The 13,226-nt window shown below is 40.3% G+C and overlaps 1 long non-coding RNA gene across 1 annotated transcript; it reads left to right on the top strand.

The window, feature by feature from the left end:
- The first annotated feature begins 2,006 nt into the window (after window positions 1–2,006).
- On the top strand, window positions 2,007–12,172 carry LOC140598554 (uncharacterized). Its single transcript, XR_012000994.1, has 3 exons — window positions 2,007–2,182; window positions 3,516–5,604; window positions 12,002–12,172. It is a non-coding gene; the product is annotated as an uncharacterized lncRNA (long non-coding RNA).
- Window positions 12,173–13,226: the final 1,054 nt, after the last annotated feature.

The following is a 13,226-nucleotide window of genomic DNA, read 5'->3' as shown; positions in this document are numbered from 1 at the left end:
AGAGCACCCCACTGTGTTCTTTTTGCATTACAGGCTTCTCTCATACAGTTTTTGATCGAAAATTGCCTGAAGATATTTGGCGAAGACATCACTTCTCTCTTGGGAGAGAATTCAAAGAGTTGTCATAACAATGGGAAGGCTGCAGGTACTGCGGATAATTTAATAGGCTTTAGGGAGACACAGGCAGCAAGGTTGCCAGGGGTCATGGCAGATACTTAGCCCTGTTCTGGAGCCCAGAGCATGCCCAGGGCAATGATTCCCAGCTGCTCCTTCTTCTGAAGGCTGGCTAGCAGGTCAAGGGAGGTTTCACACTGTTGGAGACCCAGGAAAGCATAGAAACTTCAAGACGTTTTGGCAGTATTAGGAGATAGCATGGTATGATACAGTGTTTGGGGATATTTTTAAACAAAATTTTAAATGGATCCCGCATCTATATTATATTTTATATGTGGGTAAGCATATAATGCATAATTATTTATTTCTACTTATAATATATAAATCTGCTCTGGTTGAAACCATAGCACGGGGCTTTAATTCCTGCTCCATTCTCTTTTTGATCAATGGCTCTTGAGGCACCACAGGATTCCAGTGCTCTTTAAAATGAGTTGAAAATAACCAGCATCATTGAGAGAAAAGGACTTGACTTGATGTCAAACAACCTCTCCAGAGTACAAACTCCAGTGCCCCCATTTATCATCTACATGACCTTTGACCAATTACTCTAGCTCGGTATCACTTTATTCATGCCTAAAATGTGGATAAAAATAATGCCTAAATCTTAGAAGTGTTGTCAAGATTCAATAACATAAAGGATGTAAAAACGTTTCTAAAACACAATTAATAGAACTAGGAGAAATTCCCCTGAGCCTAGTGCGAGTATTATTGGAGCCTAGCAAATCACAGCTCCCTGGCAACACCCCATTTTTTGTAAATTGGAGTTTAGATCCAAAACCTGGAGACACATATCATCAATCCCTCCATACTTTTGACATGTCTTCGTTTTACGACATATACCTCATTGTGTTGAGGGAAGCTTTTGGATAATCCGTGTCATCAGGAATTAAGATGAGTCTAGTACCATGTCTGAGAATATGCTGGTGCAAGACAAGTGTTTGTTTTTCATGTCGTCAGTGACAGAAAATCAAACTGTTGAATCCAAGCCAGTGAGAGTGATAGTGATTTCCAGAAGAGCACAACTGCAGAATGCTACCAAGTCCCCATGTGGTCCATCCACCTACATGTCTACAGTTTAGTAAGGCACTGAAGACTGGAATCTCCATAATGACCCTTGACACTTCTTTTTCTGTTTTTCCAATGAATGAGGAATGAACCCCTTCCAAGACCCAGCTATTTCCATTTAAAGTTTTTTCTTTGGTCCCATATATTCATATTGAGGAATCTTCCACAAATTATCTCCCCTTTTCACTGCCTACCATATCCTATGAACTACTTTTTGAATTGTATTGTACTGTGTTGTGTTGTATACTTTTATATGGATAATAAAAATCATTCCATAGCTCAGTACGTTAGACAACCATTTCTTTGGTTACGATTCACATAACACTTCAGTGGAGACTCATCTGAGCAGTTCTGGTCTCAGACTGGATTTGAAACCAGAGGATTACTAATCTCAGCCTGATTTGCATACAAATCCTTCTGGCTTTTAAAATCATATCTGACAGCTGAACCCACTGATCACTCCAGTAGAAAAGAAACGTCTACAGGTTCAGTGTCTCCTGTTGCATTGCAAAGACAGTAACTGATGGCAGGAAATTCTGACCTTCAATCTGATCAAGTCCCAAGGTTGAACCATCAGTCTGAACGATAGGAGCAAGAACTCATCAATGCCATGAGGACCCTCTTAGCCACATTAGAACATGGAGAGTTTTACACAATAAATGACTCAGTTTCCCTCTTCTAGCCCCTACAATGAACATGCTGTATAATGGCAATGGTGAAAATAAGGCTAAGTGAATTAAAACACACTAATCTCCCTTCTTCCTTAGATTCAGACCGGAAGACGATGAAAAGCACTGCTTTCAGAGACTCGGCCGCTTGCCAGCGCATTGGCCCGTCCCAGAACAACCAGTGCACAGCTGTGCTGTCTGAAGAACCAGGAGAGCTCTTTGGAGTTTCCCTTACGGATATCTTTGATAAGGACATCTTGCCCTTACCCATACTGGTAGGTCTCAGTTTGGTCTTTTTTTTTTTTTTTTTTTTACCTTCCTGAGGAGAAGGACCTCGGAGGGGCCAAGTGTTCTCATGCAAACCAACCCTCAAATGGATAAATCATTAGACAGTCCTTCGCTTTGGCTGAGAAGCTTTGCTAGTGTCATTTGATTTACCTACTGCAGAGTCATTTGGCCAATACAGCAGAACAACGTTTTGTCCCTTCCACTTGTTTCCACTGAGACCCATGTAGGCCTGTTCAGATCAGTCAAAATGGACTCTGTGTGCATGAATCATCTTCACATTCTGCTGTTGTCTTCCTGAACTCACAGTAGTCTCAGGTCTCCTTCAACGGAGTCTACTTAATCTAACAACTGAAAACATCTTACCTAAGCATAAAGACTCATCCTGAGGCATATATGAATCTGCTAATTCTAAAAGAGGATGTTAAATGACAGCCACAGAGTTTGCCCTTGTTATCTCAAATCGGTGTACTGAATTGTCAGTGTGGAAATTTCCTGAGTACCCAGGACCTCTGCAACCCTGCACTAGATTTGGGAATGTTATCCAAGGTGTGAAGAAATTGACCACGTTAGTTCCATGCTTGCTACTACCCCAGTCCTTGCATCACATCAATTTTAGGGGGTAGCTAGAACTATCATCCTCCACACTTTACAAATGAATTTGAAAGCTTTCAGTACAGTTCACATTTGCCCCAGGTCACACAAATGATCAGAAGCATAATAGGTTTCCAATCCCTTGGTCTATCAGACTCTAGCCCTTATTATCTTTCTACACTGCAGGGAGAGGACATGAAGATAGAGCAAAGGACAGTGAAAGACTCATGAAGGAAATGTAATCAGTTAATAAGAAGAGAGCATTTGAGCTTTTTTTTTTTAAGGAAGAAGGGAAATAGAGATAGTTGCAATGGAGGATACAATCACTTAAAGAAGAATCAACAAATGGGAAATGAGTATGGCAAAAAGATTTCCATACTTGGGGAAGTGCATCTATGTAAGGGAATAAGGAATCAAGACTGATTCCACAAGGAATCAGGCGAGGATTCCACAAGGCCTTGAAACACGGGAGTTCGATTTAAAAGGGTAAATTCAATGAGAAAAAAATCTGATTAAAATAAGTGATTACAATGTTTCAGCGTATGACTGTCAGGTGGATTTTGGGTAGAAACTATAGGGAGACATTGATTAAAGAATCTAAATTGACTTTAGTCCTTCCAGCTCTAACACCGTATACCATCACATCGCCTAGCTCTTTCAAAAAGGTAGCAAGCTTTTACTCTGGGCTTGGGATATGAAATGCCATATACTCTTCTTTTTTTCTCTCAGGATATGCTGTCCTTTATCAATGAGAAAGGACCACTCACGGAAGGCATATTCAGAAAACCAGGTAGTATAAAGGCATGCAGAATCCTAAGGAAGAAACTAAATTCTGGAGACAGAGTGAGGCATTACAGCAAATCTGTTCATGTGGTAGCATTTGTTTTAAAGGTGGGGAAAGTTCTAACTTTATCCGCACATGAGTAAGTCAAGCTGTGATTGGTGTCTTTCATTATGATTGCCCAAGGAGCGACATGGGCAGAACTGATTGAGAACTTCTCAATTCGGAAAACACTTCATGAATTCAAAATTTAAGGAATCTACTGTAGGAGTTAAAAGCCCAATACATTAGAAATACTTTCTGTTTTCACCACACACCACGCCCCTGAAGACTCCATGCAAAATACTAATACTAATATGATTACTAGTAATAATAAGAAATTTCAAAATATACACTGATACATACATAATGTTTACCAAAGCAAACATCCTGCTTTTGATGGCTTCTTCACCACACTCCTAATGAAGGCAGTTTCCAAAAGAAAAATCATATTAAACATTTGAAGATAGGTATGGAAGTTCACAATAGTAAGCAAATGTTTATTTTATGAGGAATCTAAAAAAGGCTCAGTGAGGCAACCAATCATTCTTAACTATCATTGTCGCATTGTCTCCTGTTTCTTAGTGCCTTTTACTTTATAAGTCATGGAGGAAGGATTTCGCCATTTGTGTCTCCTTTCACCACATCCTAGGCATCCTTTAGTTAATGTTTGAGATGTCTATCCCACCATCCAAGGTTATAACGACATGGTAACCAGCTCTAGATACATGCCTGTTTTGATAAATCTAACTTTTGGAGTAGGTGCAAGAGACAAAAGTACTTTTGTATTCTGAAAATTCAGTAGAAGGACTCAAGAACTAGATTAATTTGGAAATTATACAGCTACATCACAGATATCCCATTCTATTGCTAAAATGGGAATGGAGAAAGAAGTGAGAACTAGAACAAAGAATTTAATCCATCTAGCTTGGCACTTGCTAACAGCTCTGAACAAAACTACGTGAAGGCAGTAATGATGACACTCTTAGAATCAAGGTCATATGTGGTCCTTCCTTGCCACATTTGGTCTTTCCTTGTCCCCCATTACTGTTTAACTACACAAAAGATACCAAAAGTCTCTGACCACTACTACACTGGGCTAGAGTAAAACACACAGCAAATATATATATAGGCATCAAGACACAAGGAAAAGAATGATCATCCATTAGGTACTTGAATACCATGGTAAGTGTTGCCCTCTTGAAGGTGCACACATGGAATTGATGTTTCTAGCAAGACTTAGTAGGGTCTTTTCTATTCCCGTGTTATAGGCACAGGCTAGGAAGATGGTGACCACGTGTGCATAGAGTTCTTAGACATTTCTGAAGCTTTCCCTACCTAAAGTTGACTAATCTTTGTGGAGGAACAGAATCTGCAACCTTGGCCTGAATAGTATCATGTCAAACTATCTGGAGAATTGACCTACACTAGAAATGGATACATCCTACACTAGAAATGAATACATCATGAGTTTGCCATTAGATTCTCTACTTTTGTATAGTTCAGGAAAGGAAGAATGATGCAATTATGAGAGTAGCTTTTGTAGTAGTTTGCAGAAAAGCACACAAAAGAGCAAGTGCCCTATGATAGAAGGGAGCTTTGTCTTCCTTTCCACTGAAGGCTAAGCTCTGCTTTGATGCTTTCATTTTTGTCAGAGAAAAGCCACACACCTGCTTTTGCACGTGCAAGTCAATGGAGAGTCAGAGCTGAGCCCCATGTGGGTCACAGTTTGGGTATCTATGAAGGAAGTAGGAATCAACTGAAGTTTTCACCTAAGTGTTTTCTCTGTGATATTTCCAATATATATTTTGTATTAAATATACATATGTGTGTGTGTGTGTTTCTGTGTATATTTGTGTGTGTGTGTGTGTTTTTTTATCCACATAAGGATTTTCTTGAAAATATCGAAGGAAGTTTACTTTCATCGGACCTCTACGAAAAATGGCTTTGTGTTCTTGACGAAGTCACTGAGAAGGAAAAAATAAATGCAGCCCGGAGGTAATGATGCAATAATTACTCTACTCTGGTCATGGCTCAGAAATACAGCCAATATACTATTAGGAAAATATTGGCTTCCTTCTTGCCACTTTGACCACTAAAATAACATTCAATGCCAAATGGTTTCTTTTTTTAATAATATATTTAATTGTTATTTATTTGTGTTCAATTTGCCAACATACAGAATAACACCCAGTGCTCATCCCATCAAGTGCCCCCCTCAGTGCCCGTCACCCATTCACCCCAACCCCCCACCCGCCTCCCCTTCCATCACCCCTAGTTCATTTCCCAGAGTTAAGAGTCTTTATGTTCTATCTCCCTTTCTGATATTTCCCACACATTTCTTCTACCTTCCCTTATATTCCCTTTCACTATTATTTATATTCCCCAAATCAATGAGAACATACAATGCCAAATGGTTTCAATTCTTCTCACCCATGGAGGCCAGTTTCAGAATACAGGCATGCCTTATGGCTATTATTGTACTTCTCCTGACCTTATTAAGTAGACTCCTTAGCCATTGTACAACTTCTCTTATATATGAAACTGGTAGACAAAAGTCAGTGGCCTAAGAGAGATGCCAGAGCATCAACAGCCTGTGGTATAACCTTCAGTTTGTCAAACATTTAACCAGAGAGAGTTAGCTCAGAAATTGAATTCGGTAAAACATATTTCTATACGTTAATGCCTGGAACTCTGCTACAGCAGGTTGTATACTGGATCTAGAGAGATGTTCTCTGCTCTCCGTCTCTATACTTCAAGCTGCTAAGTGCAATGACTTGCCTTATTCAAAAGTGCATCTTTCTGATTTAGGCTTCTAACACAGCTGCCAAAAGCGAATGTTGTCCTCTTGCGATACCTTTTCGGCGTGCTCTACAACATTGAGCAACAATCCTCATCCAATCAGATGACAGCTTATGATTTATCAATGTGTATAGCTCCAAGTCTGCTTTGTCCACCCGTTTCCTGCAGCTTGGAATTGGAAGACAACTTGATTAAGAAGGTAGAGAGATCTCTCATATGTGTCCCCTGTGGTTTAGAATCCATGCTTTGAGTCTGAAATATGTAGTAGTAAATTCGAAGGAACAGTTCTGAAAAGTGCACATCTTCATTGCCTTCCTTGGAATGGCAGACTTCTTTATCCTACTCTGGTGGAATATGGGAAGGGGTGTTGTTAAATTGCGAAATGCAGAGCAGTTGAGTTGCTTCTTTCCCATCCAAGAGATTCAATACTAGACTGACTAAACAAAAGAGAGAGAAGAGTGGCATAATATGATAGAAAAGACCTGGGCTCCGGAGTTTGACAAGCCAAGGTTCAACTCTCAGCCTGATCCTTGAGGAGAGAGATTGGAACTTTGGGCAAAGCCATGGCTTCCTCATGACACCATGGTAACAAACCCCAGCTCCTGTGGTTCTTACTGGCACATCCTAGGTGACTTGGGCACTATGAGTGCCCATGGCTCCAAACACATTGGCCTTGCTCTGCAAGTTGTGGCTCTTTTAGAAAAATACTTGGCTACAGTTTTGCCTCTGCTACATCCGACAGAAACTAGTGAGATATTCCAAAACATTCTAATGAAGCCACACATACCTAATAAGATGACAGCTTTTCCCCAAGCTCATGCTGAGAGCTAGCATTCGGCAAAGCAAGACATGAGTAGGGACTGTGGTTAGACAGACAGACATGTTTCTCTCCAGACCTGTGATTTTTACTCAAAAACCAAGCAAAAGAAAACATCAAAAAAGAAAAATCCACAGGAATATCCACTTTCCAAAAAACATTCTTCCCTATTTTAGAAATGGATTTCATAGGATTTCATGTATGTTTTACACATTTTAATGAGATATTATCCTAAGTTACAACCCAATATTTTCTAGAAGCAAAATTTTACACAATAAGTAAAGTTTAAGAAGGCAGGTTACTTTGAAAGCTGTCCTAGTTTTAACGATGAAACCATTGGTATCACAATGTTAGGTATTAAACTAGGCCACAAAGTAGGAGTTTAGTCCACTGACTACTAGTATTTTAAAATCTGTACCCAAAGCACAATGGAAAGTATCACTCTAAGTTATCTTACTAGAGAACTTGGGTTTCTATATATTTTTATCAACTCTGAATTTTTCATAGAAGTCTTTCACAGTTTTGGTTAGATCCAAGGTTTATAAACAAAATGTGACCTATAACTCTTCCATATGAAAAAGAGCACCCCACTGTGTTCTTTTTGCATTACAGGCTTCTCTCATACAGTTTTTGATTGAAAATTGTCTGAAGATATTTGGCGAAGACATCACTTCTCTCTTGGGAGAGAATTCAAAGAATTGTCATTACAATGAGAAGGCTGCAGGTACTGTGGATAATTTAATAGGCTTTAGGGAGACACAGGCAGCAAGGTTGCCAGGGGTCATGGCAGATACTTAGCCCTGTTCTGGAGCCCAGAGCATGCCCAGGGCAATGATTCCCAGCTGCTCCTTTCTGAAGGCTGGCTAGCAGGTCAAGGGAGGTTTCACACTGTTGGAGACCCAGGAAAGCTTAGAAACTTCAAGACGTTTTGGCAGGATTAGGAGATAGCATGGTATGATACAGTGTTTGGGGATTTTTTTAAACACAATTATAAATGGATCCCACATCTATATTGTATTATATATGTAGATAAGCATATAATGCATAATTATTTATTTCTACTCTGGTTGAAACCAGAGCACGGGACTTTTATTCCTCCTCCATCCTCTTTTTGATCAGTGGCTCTTGAGGCACCATAGGATTCCAGTGCTCTTTAAAATGAGTTGAAAAGAACCAGCATCATTGAGAGAAAAGGACTTGACTTGATGTCAAACAACCTCTCCCGAATACAAACTCCAGTGCCCCCATTTATTAGCTATAGGACCTTTGGCCAATTACTCTAGCTCCGTATCACTTTATTCATGCCTAAAATGTGGATGAAAATAATGCCTAAATCTTAGAAGTATTGTCAAGATTCAATAACATAAAGGATGTAAAAACATTTCTAAAATGCAAATAATAAAACTAGGAGAATTTCCCCTGAGACTAGTGTGAGTATTATTGGAGCCTAGCTAATCACAGCTCACTGGCAACACCCCATTTTGTAAATAAAGTTTAGATTCAGAACCTGGAGACACATATCATCAATCCCTCCATAATTTTGATGTCTTCGTTTTACAACATATACTTCATTGTGTTGAGGAAATCTTTAGGGTAATCCATGTCATCAGGAATTAAGAATAGTCTAGTACCATGTCTGAGAATATGCTGGTGCAAGACAAGTGTTTGTTTTTCATGTCCTCAGTGAGAGAAAAAAAAACTGTTGAATCCAAGCCACTGAGAGTGATAGTGATTTCCAAAAGAGCACAACTGCAGAATGCTACCAAGTCCCCATGTGGTCCATCCACCTACATGTCTACAGTTTAGTAAGGCACTGAAGACTGGAATCTCCATAATGACACTTGACACCTCCTCTTTATTTTTCCAATGAATGAGAAATGAACCCCTTCCATGACCCAGCTATTTGCATTCAAAAGATTTTCCATGGTCCCATATATTCATATTGAGGATATCTTCCCACATATTATCTCCTCTATCTTCAATGCCGACCATATCCTATGACCTACTTTTTGAATTCTATTGTACTGTGTTGTGTTGTATAATTTTATATGGATAATAAAAATCATTCCATAGCTCAGTAGGTTAGACAACCATTTCTTTGTTTATGATTCACATAACCCTTCAGTGGAAGCTCATTTGATCAGTTCTGGTTTCAGCTGAGGTCACCTGTGCACTTACAGTTAGCCTGCAGCTCCTGTCGAGCTAACCTAGGTTTCTGTGTATTGGCGCTGGCTCTCGATTGGTCCCCATGTCTTCCATAAGGTAGCTTCTCCTCCTTTCATATGGTGGAGGAAGAGTACCCAGAGGCAAGAGGGACTTTTCAAGAGTTAATGTGGGAGAGGACTGTGCAAAGCACCACGCCAAAGGTGGTGGTTTTCAAGACGAGGAGGCATTATTTCTTGAGACCACACATCATAAAACTCACAGCAGCACCACTACCACACATATCCTTTCCTTCACTGGCTTTTCATCCTCAGTTCTGTACACCAGCATTTCCTAAGGGGTATTCCAAGTAGGGTAGGAAGAATCTTTGAAATACTAATTTTTTTTTTGCCTGAGATATTCCTTCCCTCAACCTTCTTCCTACCTTAAGCTGCCTTTAGAGACAATTAAATCACCTCCTCCAGGCATAGAAGCAAGAGGAGAATATGAGGAAAAGGGATCTCCATGTTGCTTATGAGTTTTACAGTGTTGGCTTTCTAGGAAACAGAAATGATTCATGGCATAGAGTAGAAGATTTGGGTGGCAATCTCACGGGAAAAAAGCCTAAAACCTTTGGTAGGTACATGGGATATCTGCACCATTTCCTGCATGGAAACCAAATGGAAGCAGAAAATCCTCACAGAATAGTGAGCTGACATGTCTAAGAACTATGGGGCCCTCTATGTCCATGCAGAGTTTCTAATACCTCAACACGGAACATGTATCTCCATCAGTCCCAGAATAGTATGGAAGAAATAAAAAGCCACTGGGTGTGAAAGACATGCCTCAGCAATAGGAGTACAGGCCAATTTCCCAGGACCAGAGAGCAGTTTGGACACCTCAGCAGCTATTTATATACATCAATGACACAGAGCAATTAGATAAGTGGCACTTCACCATTTTACAACTTGTCCTGCACCAGAAGACTCCGGAACATAGACACACTCATGGGGACAATTAAGAAAACCTAAATCACTACCAGTCTCAGAACAGAGAATCAAACTAGGCATCAAGTGAGCTATTTAGAACTACAGAACTGTACATTTCTGAATCATGCCAGCGTGTAGACGGAGATTGCTATCAGTGCATATAGAATATATGATCCATGCATTGTTTTCCCTTTCCCAGGAAGGGTTCCCTTGTGAAATAGGTCTAGGAAATTCTTACTTTCCTTTTGGAAGTCAAATGCCCCAGTTTTCTTCCACATATATTTCACATTATTCGACCCTTTTGAAGCGATCCCATTCATTAATGATCCTGGGAACATTTATTGCCTTGTGCCGAATAGTATCTTATATATTTAGTTTAACTTGATGTAGACAGCATCATTTACGTTAAAGTTGAGCAAACCAAAGCTTTAAAATGCTGAGCTTGCTAAGTGGCAGAACCAGGATGCTTCTGGTGCAGTGCTGGCCCCACATGGGTGGAGGTGCTGATGCACGTACTACATCCCAGAAAAGCCAAGTTGCCCGGTGTTTAAGGTTATTTGTTGAAATGTTCCTCATCTTTTTATCCTTCGACAGCTTGGCTCACCTCTTGACTCTTAAAGCAATCGGTTATTTAAGCAATGTTAAGGTATCTTCAAAGGGAAACATTCACTGCTGAGCAGTAGAAATTTGAACTCAGCTTTTCACTGCTGATCTCCTTTTCTTTGGAAAGTTCTTCCTTCAATAGGGAATGTTGAGTAGTTGAAAATCATCTCTGGAAACTGGTGGTCTATAAATGCATTCCTAACCTCTTATTGTTTTGCATTTTCTATGTTTTCTTTCAAGCCTTGTACTTGTGTGTAGGTGTATATATACATGTATGTTTGAGTGTGTGTGTGAGGAAGTGTGTTTCCACACTTCATTGTGGCTTAGGCTCTTTTCAGTAAATGTTAAACCTATTTAACCAAAAACATCATCTATGGGTGGGTTGGTGGGGTATGACAAGAGAACACAGCCACCACATAGCCAGCATGTGATGACTACTTCCCAAGGACCCTGACTGCAGAAAGTCATCCTTGAAGATGGCCCAGAGCAGAGGAACCAGAGAAGTAGGGGTCAGGCAGATTGTGTCCTGAGAGGCAATTCCTTTGGTTGGTAGAAACTTGAGCACTCAGAAAGCCAAGGAGAGAATCTGAGGCTGAGGGGAGCCTGGCTGTGAAAGCACAGGATTACCAAACTCAGCTTGATTTGCATACCAAAAACTTATAGCTTTTAAAATCAGAAAAAAATAAAAAATAAAAAAATAAAATCAGGTCTGATACCTGAACCCACTGATCACACAAGTAGAAAGCAAACATCTACAGTTTCAGTGCCTCCAGATCAGTGTAATGGCAGTAACTGATGGCCAAGGAAATAATCACCCTGAGTCTGATCAAGTCCCAGGTTTACCCATCAGTCTGAATGTTATTGACAAGAACTCACCAATGCCATGAGGATGCTGTTAGCCAATATCAGAACGTGGAGAGCTCTGCACAAGAAATGACTCAGTTTCCCTCTTCTAGCCTATACAATGAACATGCTGTATAATGGCAATGGTGAAAATATGTCTAAGTGAATTAAAAAAACACTAATCTCCCTTCTTCCTTAGATTCAGACCAGAACACCAAGGAAAGCAGTGCTTTCACGAACTCGGCATTTTGCCACTGTGCTGGCACTTGCCAGAACAACCAGTGCAGAGCTGCACTGTCTGAAAAACCAGGACAGCTCTTTGGAGTTTCCCTCACGGATATCTTTCATAAGGACAACTTCCCCTTCCCAATACTGGTAGGTCTCAGTATGGTCTTTTATTGCCTTCCTGAGGAGAGAGACCTCGGAGAGGCCAAGTGTCCTCATGCAAACCTACCCACAAATGGAGAAATCATTAGACAGCACCTGGCTTTGGCTGAGAACCTTTGCTAGTGTCATTTGATTTACCTCCTACAGAGTCATGAGGCCAATACACAGAACGACGTTTTGTCCATTCCACTTCTTTCCACAGAGACCCATGTAGGCCTGTTCAGATCAGTCAAAATGGACTCTGTGTGCATGAATCATCTTCACATTCTGCTCTTGTCTTCCTGAACTCACCTTAGTCTCAGGTCTCCTTCAATGGAGTCTATTTAATCTAACAACTGAAAACATCTTACCTAAGCATAAAGACTCACCCTGAGGCATATATTAATCTGCTAATTCTAAAAGAGCATGTTAAATGACAGCCACAGAGTTTGGCCTGTGTTATCTGAAATCGGTATACTGAATTGTCGGTATGGAAACTGCGGAGTATCCAGGACCTCTGCAACCCTGCACTAGATTTGGGAATGTTATCCTAGGTGTGAAGAAATTAACCACGTTAGTTCCATGCTTGCTACTACCCCAGTCCTTGCATCACAGCAATTTTAGGGGGTAGCTATAACTGTCATCCTCCACACATTATAAATGGATTAGAAAGTTTTCAGTACAGTTCGCATGTGCCCCAGGTCACACAATAGATCAGAAGCAGAGTAGGTTTCTGAACCCTTGGTCCATCTGACTCCAGCCCTTATTATGTTTCTACACTGCAGGGAGAGGGCATGAAGATAGAGCAAAGGACGGTTGAAAGACTCATGAAGGGAATGTAATCAGAGAATAAGAGAGCATTTGAGCTTTTCTTTTAAAGAGGAAGGGAAATAGAGATAGTAGGATTGGAGGATACAATCACTTAAAGATGAATCAACTAATGGGAAATGAGTATAGAAAAGATTTCCATATATGGGGAAGTGCGTCTATGGAAGGGAATAATGAAAAAAGACTGATAAAGTAGGAGACCGGTGAGGATTCCACAAGACCTTGAATCA

The sequence above is a fragment of the Vulpes vulpes genome, chromosome 4, assembly GCF_048418805.1.
Source record: "Vulpes vulpes isolate BD-2025 chromosome 4, VulVul3, whole genome shotgun sequence".
NCBI lineage: Eukaryota > Metazoa > Chordata > Mammalia > Carnivora > Canidae > Vulpes > Vulpes vulpes.
Note: the sequence above shows the minus strand (reverse complement) of the source record. Positions and strands in the feature narration are given on the sequence as shown.